General features: G+C 45.1%; 1 long non-coding RNA gene across 1 annotated transcript in view; it reads right to left on the bottom strand.

The window, feature by feature from the left end:
- Positions 1-435: 435 nt before the first annotated feature.
- The window catches only part of LOC110690341, a 16406-nt gene continuing 2690 nt past the window's right edge, over positions 436-14151 (bottom strand). The window contains exon 3 of the long non-coding RNA XR_002505074.1: positions 436-775. This is a non-coding gene — a long non-coding RNA (uncharacterized LOC110690341). The remainder of the gene's footprint in view (positions 776-14151) is intronic.

Below are 14151 nucleotides of genomic sequence, written 5' to 3'. Positions count from 1 at the left end.
GAATTAAGGGGAGTTACACTCTCTTAATTCTGATTTTATTTCAGCCTTAATTTGGAGGTTATAAGCCACCATTTTCTCTTTGATGTATCTAGTTAAATAAGGCTTCTTTTAATAATGTATCTAGACAACAAAAAGCTGATTTGTACTTAGCTTTAGCTTAGGCGTGTAACAAGTGAGCTGAACAGCCACTTAAGTTAGCTTGTACTTAAGGATGCTTGTTTACTATAAATAGCAAGCAAATGTGAATGAAAAAAATCAGATTATTCAAACAAAAAAAATATATCTTACATTCGTTTCTTGGATTAGAAACAAAACCTTGAAATTCTTGGATTTGGAATTTCATTTCCTTTGCTTAGTTAGCTAGTTTAGGCTACTAGTTGGCTTGTGATCTTAGGAATTCAAACAGTTTTTTAAGAAGCCTTTGGTTCTTTAGCCTTAACTATCCCTTGGTTTATCCCTTGTGTATTTCGAGTGTTACTCCAAATATACAACACATAAGGCATGACATTAGCGGAAATAACGTTGAGACGAAAATGTCACTCTAAAGGTTAATAAAAAAAAAGAAATAAGACATTGATTAAAATATCTGAGATAAATAAAGTAAAGTGAAAGAAATCCCAAATGAACAATAAACACTTCCAACAAGAGAAAACAATCCTCAAATATGATAATCCCAAAAGAGAAGGTCCAAAGATAATTAAAGCAAGTCTATAAAACCAATAAATAAAATAAACACTCTACTCTCAGCCCAGACTCATCAGGAACTACTCTTCACCTGCAAATAACGTTAAGGTTCCACAATTAGTGGGGAGTAACTAGTAGTTCTCCCAGTACTTGTAGAAATAAAAAGCTAAGTACAGAAAAACTTAGACACTAGCACAAAAACTTAACAACATGTGAGAACATCAACTCAAATAATAATTACCAGTTAAACTCGAGGGGGAAAAACATGGAATCATGATTATAATACAGATCAAGCATGTAAATATAACAACGTAAAAATATTACCACAAGAATTCCGAATAAAATTTAGCAAGTTAAAACAAATGGTAACTGATATAGACGATTATTAACACTTATAAAGTTTCCTGCTCAAAATCAATAGTATCTATAACATAAATAAATTTTAACCGTTTTGAAAATAAGATTTATAGTGAGGAAAGCATATAAAATATGAACGCTAGTGAAATCCGCAGCCCACCATTAAAGGTTTGTGAGGGCAAACCTAAAGACGATTCTGCAGCCCTCTGCGTCTGAGAATGACCAAACTCCCAGTTTTCCTACTCGAATTCCGCAGCCAAAGATGTTGGCATGTTCCAACCATTGAATTCCGCAGCCCAATGGTTGTGGTACACTTACATAACTATAGAAAATTTATAAACATACTTCTTAAAAATCATTGAAACACATTTAAGGATCATCAACCCCAACTGCAGGTCTTTACTTCTAAGACCAAAATTCAACAAAAAATCCTTCTAAAGAGTTTAACTTAAAAATTCTCCAAAATATAAAATAACCCATATATCATACTAGCTAAGGTGTTACTCTTATTGTCTGAATTTGGGTACGAAGCTAATTATAACAAAATATCACAATACACTCCGTACACAACCCTTGGCGAAGCGGTGCTAAAAACAATGTTATTCTACTTTAAAGCACAACGACGTCGACAACTTATTTGACACTTTAAAACCATTTTTTTTAAAAAAAAAACTCCATAAACACTCACAAAAAAAAAATGAACATTGCTTCTAGTTCATAATTTCCATCATTATACCAAATCATTTGAATACATGATAAATTACCCAACTCTATACAACAAAATAAAAGATAGAATTATATAAAATTAAATTATTCAATATATTATTTTAACACTTCAAACAAATATCTATACATGAAAAATTACCACAAACAACTGAATTTAACAAGTCTTCGGCCATCACCAAACATGACAACTATCAGTGGCGGAGTCAGTATTTGTAATCCGGGGGGACAAATTTCAAATGTTTAATAAATCGACAAATTTTTTTGATAACATAATTGCTTAATATGTAATTAAAATCGTTTATGAAATATGACAAATATTCTTATATGACAAAAGAGGAGTGGTTAAAAGATTCATTGCATATATATTAAGAAAATTATCAACCAAAAAAATAATTTTTTGTTGGTAAACCCCAATTTTAAGTTATGTAATAAATATGATTAATCAAATAACAAGTATTTAAATAAATTGATAATAGATATAAAGAGATTTGGGTTATGTTTAGGGGTTTTCTGATGTCCTGCGGGAGAGTTACAATTCCGAGACTGGAACCGGATGCCTGTACCTGCAAAATAACGGAGACTCCTGAGAGCTCCGCCTCCAACGGTCAAGTTAGTACCTGATTAAGGAGTAATTAATACAGAAATTAAAGTAAAGAGATCTCTCTAGGTGAGAGTGCTTAGTGTTGGTAATCTGCGTCGTTAGCGAGATTAGCCGGTTGTTGGTGTTCAGTAATATTTCTGTTCTTCTCTGCTTGATTACTTTTCCATCATCTAACTAATGAGGATTAATTAAGTATTTATAGCCTTGAGAAGCGTGCAACTCTCTAGGTTTAAGGTAAACCTAGGGCTGATCGGGCCTCTAGACTGGATTGGGCCTCGATGGCCGGTTTTCCCATTTGGCATGGGTGGACACGTGGCGTGTCTAAATTGGTCCGTAGAGGACGTATCTGTGATTGACACGTGGCAGGCTCCTGTTGGCCTTCGTGAAGGACACGTGGCGGAACCTGGTTGGTCCACTTGTCAGACGGTGATTGGTGGATAAAAATCCCCTAATCATTTGCCCCTCACAGGTGGCACGTGACTGGTCACGTGTCGCCTGTGACAGGTGTCGCACGGTGACAGGCGACGACCTGTTACAGGTGTCACCTTGCAAACGGCCGAGAGATTTTCCCGCCCAAATTTTGAATTTGGAAGCGACCTTTCGCCTTCTCACCTTGCCTATATAAGGAAGTGTTGACTTCGGTCATTTTCACATTTGAGAACTTTGCGAGAACATTCGGACCCCTGAACTTGCTCTGACATTTCGGACCTTTTCTGCCTACCGCCTGTTCTGACAAGCCGACTGACCCGGACTTCCAGGACTTCATCAACCGTCACTCGTTCAGGTAACTCAGTTCTCTTACTCTTAATTTTCTTTTTATTTTTGAAATGGCACCACGGAAGCACACGACACGACCTAAGTTAGTGATCAGCCGGTCACCGGGGACGGCTGAATCTAGGACTAGGAGTGCCGCCTGCCCTTTTCTGGACCCATCTTTGCCCTTTATACAAAGTCCGACTGTATCTGTGTCTATGCAGAACGTGATGGCCAGAACGAAACAGACTGCTATGATATCAAACTCAGACGGCTCCTCCCAAAGGGTGCTCCTTAGTGAAACATCTGACCAGGCGCCAGATGTAGAATTGAAACGAGGCGACTGTCAAGCCGACAGTTCTAAGAGAGGGGCCAAGGTGTTCCCTTCCCATCTTACTGTTGACATGTCTAATTTTCCTCCTGCTCCTTCTAAGGGAGAGGAGGCGGGCCCCTCTAGGAGAGGGGAGGAGTCGTCCTCTTCGGACTCGTCAGAGGACGAGTCCGAGTCCAGCTCTTCTGGCCACAGTTCTCCAGGCTCAGAAGAAAAAACATAGCCGCCTACAAGAGGCGAGACTTTCTCACGCAGTTGAGAAGGGGGACAATTGGGCGGAGCCGTCCGCCTCTTACAGAGAGGAAAACGCCCCCTACTACTGCATGGTACCCCGGGGCCGGATCGCAACCATGCAAGACAACGTGGCGAGCTTTATTGCTAACCACAAAATGGGCCCGGAATTTTTACTGTTTGTGCCGGATCCAGAAGACACTGTCGTCTGGCCGGCTGGTACCAGCTATGGTGACGGCTGCTTTGGCTGCTATGTGGCGGCCATCAAAGCTGGACTGCGCTTCCCATTACATCCGGCTGTTCAGCGGATTTTAGATGGGTATGATCTGGGGTTATGGCAGTTAGCCCCCAACTCTTGGGTAAACGTACTCGGCTATGTGGCCGGGTGCGAAATGTACGGGGTGGAGCCAAGCTTTGAGGCTTTCGCCCACATGAACTATCTCAGCCGGACCCCTAAGTCGGGAGGTACCGGCTGGTACCAACTAACAAGCCATAGGGGTTACCTCATGACGAGAGGTAAGGCGAACAAATGGAAGGATTGGCGGAACACCTTCCTTATTATCGAGGGTTCAGACACGGAGCTGAACAAACGCTTTAAAAAGTGGAATAGGGATCCGCCTCTTCTCGCAGGCGGCCGCAGCATGCCGCCTGTTCCCCCAAAGGCTAAAAAAGAGATCCTAGACAAAGGACTCTTCAAAGTAGAGACTAGGGTGAACTCTACTTCAGGGGTACGAGAGCAAGTACCCCTAAACTGCGTCCCGAGCTTCAAGTGGCTCTATGACGAGTACTTTTTGGCCGCCTGTGGCCTCAGCAGTCGGTGCTCTAGAGGTAGCCGGCCTGACAAATACTCTGTTTTTTCACGCCTTGTTTACTTGGGATTTTTACTAACTTTGCTGTTTATTTCTTGCAGCTGACGCCATGAGTAAAATATCAGCATCCAAGACTGCGGCGGCCATGTTGCGGGCCTCGCTCATGAAACAGTCGTATGCCGACTCCCCCAACAAGGAGGCACCCTTGGTAAGCTTCGAAAACTCTTCCTCTTTTAGTTGTCTTATGCATATACTAACTCTTTTTGTTTTCAGTCTGGCACTCCAAGGGCTTCTTCCTCGCAACAGCCGGACCCCAAGGCCCGGAGGACGACTGTTGCAAGCTCTCCTGGGTCTTCCAGGAAAACAGTGGCGGCTGAGAAGCAGCCGGCCACTTCTTCAAAAACCCAGGCGGGGCCGCCTAGATGTATGGACACTTACTTGTAAAAACTCACCCTTGCTTCCTTCTTGACTAGGTCTAACTTGTTTTTTCCTTTCACTTAATGCAGCCGGCCCCCAGGGACTTGACTTGGTTGAGGTAGCCAAGTCTATGGTTAAAGTAGTTCCTCCATCTGACAGGGAGGCGGTCAGGGGTGCCGGCACCCTTGACCTTGATGGGATTTCAGGGGTCCTTGCTGAGGTATACTTAGCATTTTTTTGAGCTTTTGAGTTCCGGGACGCCTGTTATCCTTTTTGTTTGGAAACTGACGCCTGTTTTTCTTTGTACTTAGGCCCTGCTCCGAGTCAACAGCCTTCGCAAGCCGATTGATCGGAAAAAACAAAGAGGTAAAGGCCGCAAAGGCTATGGCCGCCTCCAGCTGTGATAAGGCAATGTTTCAAATTGCTCAAAATGAAGTACTGACCATTGATCTTCTTTATTATCAGGCGCAGGCTACCGCCGCTGTTCGGGCTCAGTTAGAGGCGGCCCAAAAGAAGGTTGACGAGCTGGAGGGAACCGTCACCAACCTTAAGGCCGAGCTGAAACCTCTTCGCCAAAAAATGCACTCTTACGAAGCCATGGAGAAATCTTTGGCCAACGTAAAAGAACGCCTGGTGAACCAAGAGAAGAGTCTTACCCAAGAGCTCTCGGATAAGGCCGAGCAAGAGAAACAAGAGCTCGTCCGGGAGATGGTGGAAGACTCCGCTCAAATCCAGCGCATGACATGGGAACGACTTTGCCTCATGGGAAAGAACGTACCGCCAGTGTTCGGAAACATATAATCAACAGATCCTGGCGGCTGCTGAAGAAGAGGCGTTGGACGGTGCGTTGGAGGAGGAAGAGCCGGTTGTGGCGCTTGTGCCACTTGGGGGTAAGGCATCAAAAGAGGGTGCAGCTAAGGCCGAGTCCAGCAAGAAGAGTGCTGACCAGGCGGCAGCTGCTGATACTGAACTGCCCCCTTCTTAAGCTTTAAGTATTTTTTCTTTTCACGGCCTGCGTGCCGTTTGCTTTGTAATTACCCGGCCAGGGGGCCGGGGTTTTGAATATTCTGCTGGTCTTTAATGGCCGGCTCATTTTTAATCAAATTTTTGTTTTGGTTCAAATTTGTCTAAGTATTTTTAATTTGTTCACTAGACCGACTGTTGTGTATGGCCGAACGTTAAGACAGGTACAAATAGTAAGTATGCCGCCTATGCCCCTGGACGACTGGTTGTCTGTTTCCAGGATAGATGATCAGTCGGCCATTTATTCAATCGGTATTCGAACTCTTTATTCAATTTGTCTGACCAAGTAAATAGTATTTCCTAGTTGCCCAGGAATTAAGTAGGATAACAAGCGGCGGGTGCCGGCTGTTTCCCTTTATTGCCAATGTTGGCTTTTAACTCGTAATTTGTTAACCTAGCAAGAGTATTGGTTGAGAGCCCTGGTTTATTAAAAACAAGTGGACGACTCATACCTTTTAGGCTCCATACTAAGTTTGAGTGACTGTTAACTTAGGAGTTACTTAGTCTTCGTCACAATCTAGATTGAGTAGTAGAGGTACCAGGCGGCGTAGGCCGGCTAGACCCCTTGATTCGCCAATGTTTGTTGGCTATTAACTCAATAGGTTATCTAGTAGGAATAGGGGTTCGAGTGCCCTTGTTTGTTTAAAACAGGCGGACGACTCAAACTTTTTAGATTCCATACCAAATTTGAAGTGACTATGAGTTAACGTTGGAGTTATTCAGTCGCCGTCACTTTTGTTTGAGAAGTAGAGGTACCAGGCGGCGTAGGCCGGCTAGACCCCTTGATTCGCCAATGTTTGTTGGCTATTAACTCAATAGGTACCCCCTGCATTTATCCCAAGTAATACAGGCGGTCATCTGACTCAGATGTCAACTGCTACCACTGGTTTGGTTAGTGATAGAGTTATCCTTGTCTCAAAAACGGCTACGTGGTTGTCCGTGGGGACAGTCGTATAGGTGCCGTGTAATTAGTTTATAGAACAATGTTCCACCCAAAAGGGAGCTGCTCTCTGCGACGAATTTCATCCGGAGGGATGCCGTCGGACGCCTGCTATGATGTTGGGACAGGTCGAATTAGTTTTGTAGATTTGATCAGTTGGCTTGGCGCCTGGTCTGATCATTCGGCCGGTGGCCTTGGTAAGTTCTTGGTGAACGTAGGTGCTAAGTGAAAGAAGGGTAGCCGCCTGTTAGGCACAGGGTCGGCCAGGCCCTAATCTTTTTAGCTAAGTGTTTGAGTAAAATACTCAATGGAGAGTAGCCGACTGTAAAGGAACAGACGGCATGCCCCTCTGAAGATTGAGTGAAACTCAAATGGAGAGTAGCCGACTGTGAAGGCACAGACGGCATGCCCCTCAGAAGATAGAGTGAAAAACTCAATGGAGAGTAGCCGACTGTAAAGGTACAGACGACATGCCCCTCGTAATACAATTAAATAGTAAGTGCAAACTTTATTAAGTAGCTCCTTACTTTACATCTTTCAGAAGAAATATTTTTTAAGGTTATCTACATTCCAAGTTCGAGGCAACGGTTGTCCGTCTGGTGTTTCCAGACGGTAGGTACCGTCCCTGACTTCCTCATAGATTCGGTAGGGTCCTTCCCAGTTGGGAGTTAGTTTGCCAGACTCATTAGCCCTACCTACTGCTTCCATTTTTCTAAGTACAAAGTCCCCTACTTTGAGTGGACGCCTGTGTACTTTTTTGTTGTATGATCTAGTCATTCTCAGGCGATAGATCTCATGGCGCAAAACAGCATTGCCCCTCTTTTCAGGAAGTGAGTCTAATGCCAGGCGCATGGCTTCCCAGTTTGCCTCTTCGTCATATAGCATTACTCGAAGAGTCGGCTCGTAGTGTTCTATTGGAAGAACAGCTTCTGCACCCTAAGTTAGGAGGAATGGAGTTTCTCCAGTCGCCCCTTTTTCAGTCGTCCTAATGGCCCAGAGAACATGTGGTAGTTCATCCGCCCATAGGCCGCCTGCTCGTTCAATCTTTTTCTTTAGACCGTCTGAGATGATTTTATTAAAGGCTTCTACCTGGCCGTTTGCTTGTGGACGGCCGACAGATGCAAAGTAATGTGCAATTCCTTGGTCTCCCAACCAGCTTTTGAGAACAGGCGTCTCAAATTGGGGACCATTATCAAAAACCATAGACATGGGAACCCCGAACCGAGTGATGACGTTTTTCCAAATGAATGAAATTACATCTTTCGTTTTGATTCCCTTTACAGCCTCCGCCTCTACCCATTTAGTGAAGTAGTCAACGGCAACAAGTATATACCTTCTGCCGCCTGTAGCAGGTGTATATGGACCCAGAATGTCCATGCCCCACTTAGCAAACGGTAGTGGGCTGTGAATGGTAGTGAGGTCAGTAGCCGGACGGTGAATTAATTTGCCAAACCTTTGGCACTTGTCACATTTTTTCACCATCTCCATTGCATCTGCTTCCAAAGTAGGCCAAAAGTAGCCCTGCCGCCTTGCCCTTTGAGCAAGCATCCTACCACCTATATGGGAAGCACAGAAACCAGAGTGAAGATCATCTAGTATCTCTCGTCCCTTTTCAGGAGTAACACACTTTAAGAAGGGTTGAAGGTACCCCCTCTTGTGAAGTTCTCCCTGTATCATTTCAAAACAGGAGGCTCGTTTTTTCAGTGCTGCCGCCTGTTGAGGATCATCCGGCAGTGTACCGTTTGTCAGATATGCCCTGATTGAATCCATCCAGGTTGAGCTTCTGTCTAGGATTCCAATAGGGTTTTCCTCGATGCTTCTCTTCTCCATTACTTCCCAAAAAACAGTTCGAGGAGTATCGGAGGAGGCGGATGATGCTAATTTCGAAAGTGCATCTGCCTGATTGTTTTCTGATCTCGGCACTTGGATCAGATGGAAATCCTCAAGGGAGCCGACTGCTTGTCGGACCGCCTGTAAATACTTGATCATGGCCGGATGGGTTGCTTCGTATTCGCCATTGTACTGACTCACTATCAATTGTGAATCAGAACAGGCGTCTATTTTTCTTGCCCCTGCCGCCTTGCACATGCGGATCCCGGCTAGTAAAGCTTCATATTCTGCCTCATTGTTTGAAGCCTGAAAACTGAAGCGTAGAGCATACTCGAACCTGTCGCCCTCTGGAGATTGACATACGACGCCTGCTCCACAACCGTTTGAAGTAGAGCTTCCGTCCACATATACCTTCCAGACTTGGTCTGGAACTTGAGAGTCAGGAGGACGAGTCATCTCTACAATAAAGTCAGCAAAGGCTTGCCCCTTCACTGCTTTTCTAGGCTCGAAAGTAACTTCGAGGCTCTGTATTTCTATGGCCCATTTGATCATTCGTCCTGACGACTCCATGATGGTAAGGGGCCACTTGATTGGTTGGTCGGTATTCACGACGACTGCATGTGCCAAAAAGTAGGGCTTCAATTTTTTAACAGCCATGAAGAGTGCAAGACCAAATTTCTCCACTAGGGGATACCTCAACTCGGCATTTTTCAGTACGTGACTGACAAAGTAGACCGGGAGCTGACAGCCGTCCCTTTCAGCAAGGAGCACAGCGCTTAACGCATGATCAGAGACGGCCAGGTACATGTAGAGATCTTCTTTGGGCAAAGGGCTGACCAGCCTCGGCAAGGAATGTAAGTGAACCTTTAATTTCTGGAAGGCGGCCTCAGCATCCGGCCCCCATTCAAACCTTGCCTTTTTCTTAATTGCCTGGAAAAAGTATAGGCATTTGTCGCCTGATCGGCTTAGGAATCTCCCTAAGGCCGCCAGACAACCTGTTAACTTCTGAACCTCTCGGACGGTACGAGGCGACTGCATGTCAATGACCGCCTGTACCTTCTCAGGGTTCGCCTCTATTCCTCTCTGATTGATAAGGAATCCGAGAAATTTCCCAGACTCAACTCCAAATACACATTTCTTGGGATTGAGCATGACATGGTGCCGCCTGAGTGTGGCGAAAGTTTCTCGGAGGTCCGTCAGATGATCTTTCTGAAGTTTAGTCTTGACAATCATATCATCAATATATGCCTCGACGTTTCTCCCACTCTGATCAAAGAACACTGTGTTTATCATTCGTTGGAAGGTAGCCGGGGCATTCTTAAGACCAAACGGCATGACCGTGTAACAGTACAATCCCTGATCAGTGACGAAGGCCGTCTTCTCCTGATCTTTCTTCCATAAAGGAATTTGATGGAAACCAGAATAAGCGTCCATAAAACTCATCAAGGCATGGCCGGCTGTTGAGTCGACCAGGTTATCAATTTTAGGCAGAGGGTAACTGTCTTTGGGGCACGCCTTGTTCAAGTTTGTGTAGTCTACACACATTCGCCAGGTGCCATTCGGCTTTTTAACAAGCACCACATTTGCAACCCAATCTGGGAAGTAACATTGCCGAATGAACCCTGCATCAAGTAATTTTTTGACTTCGGCGGCTGCCGCCTGACCTCTTTCTTCACCATGGTTCCGCTTCTTTTGCCGTACCGGCTTCTTTTTCGGATCCACAGCGAGTTTGTGTACCGCCAGATCAGGACTAATGCCTGGCATTTCATGGACTTCAAATGCAAAGATGTCCTTATATTCTTTCAACAGGTTGTGAAAGTCGTCACCAAGGTTTCTCAGAGCAGTCGTCCCAACTTTGACTGTTCGGTCAGGACGTGATTCGTCTAATATCAGGTCCGCATGCTCACCAGCCGGCTGAGGGCGGAACTCATCCGACCGCTCCTCTGCCAATGATTGCTATTTCCTTGCTTTTCTTGCGGACTCTGTCTGGGACGCCTTTCTCTTTTTGTCGCCTGTTTCTTGAACAGGCGCACTCTCCTTGACATTGTCAAGGTCTGTTTTTTCTCCACTTGACCCAGTGGCCATAACAGTGGGCTTGACATCCGAGAGATAGCACTCTCGGGCCATCCTCTGATCTCCCCTAAGGGAGCCGACTGTTCCATTATCCCTCTCAAACATAAGCAGCATAAGAGACGGGATTATAACAGCCTTGGAATTATTCAGGGTTGGTCGACCCAGAATCATGTTGTAGGCCGAGAGTTCCTCTACTACTAGGAACCGGACTACCATGTGTCGTCCTTCCCCTTTTTCGCCCAGGCGAATGGGTAAATCTACTCGTCCCAGTGGGTGGACGACTCCTCCTCCAAACCCTATTAAAGGGTGGGAGGCCGGATGTATGCAGTCCGTCTGATATTTCAGTTTTGACAGACATTTGCTGCTGATGAGATCTGAGGAGCTCCCGGTATCTATGAGGATTCGGCCAACTCTCTGGTTGGCCACTTTACATTCAATAACGAGAGGGTCGTCATGCGGCCCCCTTATTCCTCCTAGATCCTCTTCAGTGATGACAATCTCAGGAAATGTATATTTGGACGGCCGTTCTTGGTGAACGGAATTTACATCTAACCGCCTTATATTGTCTTTGTTGCCCCTAATAGTGGGGCCGCCTCCTGAGAAGCCGCCTGCAATGGTGTAGACGACTGCATCATCTGTATCGGAACTGTCGGCCTGTTGATTCTTTTTGGCCGACTGCTTTTTTTAGGAAGTGTTCCCCGTAGATTTCTTGACATAAGTGTCAAGATCACCTTGCTCAGCCAAGCGGTCTAGGTACCGCATGAGACTGATGCAGTCATTGGTGTGATGACCAACGTTATCATGATAAGCACAGATTTTGTCTTGGTTCCGGTTGCTTGCAGAACCCTTCATGGGGAGCGGCTTCTCAATTGAGAACCGTCCCTTTATTTCTTTTAGGATAAACTGGTTATCCTTGTTAAACACATACTTTGGGGAGTATGGTTTGAATTTTTTTTTCTTTTTCTGAGTCGGCTGTTTAGAGGAATCAGCCGCCCAGACCTCTTTTCTTTTCTCATCTTTGTTGGACGACTGTTTCTGTCGTCCCTCTCTTTTGTCGAACCTCTTCCCGTCCGACTGTTTTATCGTACACAGATCAGTCGCCTGTATATAGGCTTCTGCTTCAATCAAAGCCTCTTGAAGAGTCGCCACCCTTTTTCGAACTAAATCAAATTTGAAGGTAGACCCGTCTTTGAGACCTCTAAAAAAGTCAGTATAAGCTACCTCATCTGGTAACCCTTGAATCTGTATTCTCATCAGGTTGAACCGCCTGATGTAAGAACGAAGCCCCTCCTTCTCGCCCTGCTGAATTGTTCCCAAATCAAGGGTCGTTTTCTTCGCAGGGATGTTCATAGCGAAGTTGGAGGCAAATAAGTAAGCAAACGTCCTGAAGCTGTTTACACAACCAGTCGGCAGGTTGCCGAACCATTGCTGTGCAATTCCCTTGAGAGTCGCTGTGAAACACTTGCATTAAGTGGGATCATCCAACCCTTGAAGGTACATTAGGTTGGTGAATGCCATCAGATGGTCTTCTGGGTTAGTAGTGCCATCATAGGCGCCTACTAGAACATTTTTTACTTTGGCCGGCTGAGCGGATTCAGTAATTTCCTTGGAGAAGGCCGACGGCTATTCACCAAGTCTAAGCAGCCGTAGCTGCCAGTCCATAGGTTGGACGTTTTTTGCTGCAGGTCCACCAAATGGAGGTGGCTGCATAAAATACTGTTGCGGCACAAATGGTAAGTTTGGTACCGCCTGGGCACTATGAAAGCCGGACTGACGGGAGGTGCCGCCTGACTGACTCTCATGGTACGACTGAGTATGCCTCATCGAGGCATTTCGCAAGCTGTCCTGAAAATTTGAAGTAGAAGCCGACTCTGATAATCGGTCACTCTTCTTCTGCTCTAGCAGGTGCCGAGCATCTGTGAACGTTTGCTTTGACCCGTCCGCCTGAATATGACGAACCGGTTTCCTATTTCCCGTAGGATAACGGAGTTTTGTGAAATCAAGAGCAGGTGGCTCCCGCTTCTTGGATTTAGGATGGGGAGTCGCCTCTCGCCCTTGAACTGGCTTCCTCTTCAGTGAAGTGGAAGGTTTCTTGGCCGACTGCTCTTTGAATGAAGCAGGCGGTTTTTTGTTGATCAACTCTTGAATCTCTCCCTTGAAGTCCCTCATGAAGGTCATGAGTTCGTTCCTTGTGATGGGAGCAGACCCATCAGTCGGCTGTTGCCGAGCTAGCGGTGCGCCTGCTGGCTCGCTTCCTGTTTGAAGATGCTCCCGTTCCCTCCTTTCGGTATGACGGGTACGTCGGCCCTTAGGTCCCGTCTGGAGCTGTATGGAGTTTCAACTTCAAATTCACTTTCCGGTATCATGGTCCGACTGAACTTGAGGGTCGTCTAGGGGACGCCTCTCTTCTGGAGTCGGTACAGACTTGGATGCCATCTCTGAAGTACTCTCCCCACAGACGGCGCCAAATGTTTCGGGGTTTTCTGATGTCCTGCGGGAGAGTTACAATTCCGAGACTGGAACCGGACGCCTGTACCTGCAAAATAACGGAGACTCCTGAGAGCTCCGCCTCCAACGGTCAAGTTAGTACCTGATTAAGGAGTAATTAATACAGAAATTAAAGTAAAGAGATCTCTCTAGGTGAGAGTGCTTAGTGTTGGTAATCTGCGTCGTTAGCGAGATTAGCCGGTTGTTGGTGTTCAGTAATATTTCTGTTTCTTCTCTACTTGATTACTTTTCCATCATCTAACTAATGAGGATTAATTAAGTATTTATAGCCTTGAGAAGCGTGCAACTCTCTAGGTTTAAGGTAAACCTAGGCTGATCGGGCCTCTAGACTGGATTGGGCCTCGATGGCCGGTTTTCCCATTTGGCATGGGTGGACACGTGGCGTGTCTAAATTGGTCCGTAGAGGACGTATCTGTGATTGACACGTGGCATGCTCCTGTTGGCCTTCGTGAAGGACACGTGGCGGAACCTGGTTGGTCCACTTGTCAGACGGTGATTGGTGGATAAAAATCCCCTAATCAGGTTACATTCAAAAAAAAAATAAACACAACTTTGTTTGACTATTGAAATTATTACAATGTAATCTATAAAGTAAAATTAGTTCCAAACAATTAAACAAAAAATAGAATTTAAGCGCACATAATTAAAGAAATGAAAAAATTATGGAAATATGTATTCATCAAAAGATCATATATAGTCGAATAACACATTAGTAATCATTATCAACGAGGCAGTACGCCGGTACTTGATTAAATAGCTAAATAAGAGTAGTTAGAGGTTTAAAGATTTATAATACTGTACTTTAAATATACGAAGTATATATTATACACTATATAACGAAATCCAAACAAGTAAATAAAAGGGAAAA

This window comes from Chenopodium quinoa, unplaced genomic scaffold (genome assembly GCF_001683475.1).
Source record: "Chenopodium quinoa cultivar QQ74 unplaced genomic scaffold, ASM168347v1, whole genome shotgun sequence".
In the NCBI taxonomy this organism is placed as follows: domain Eukaryota; kingdom Viridiplantae; phylum Streptophyta; class Magnoliopsida; order Caryophyllales; family Amaranthaceae; genus Chenopodium; species Chenopodium quinoa.
The sequence above is the reverse complement of the archived record's forward strand: the minus strand, read 5'-3'. Positions and strand labels throughout refer to the sequence as shown.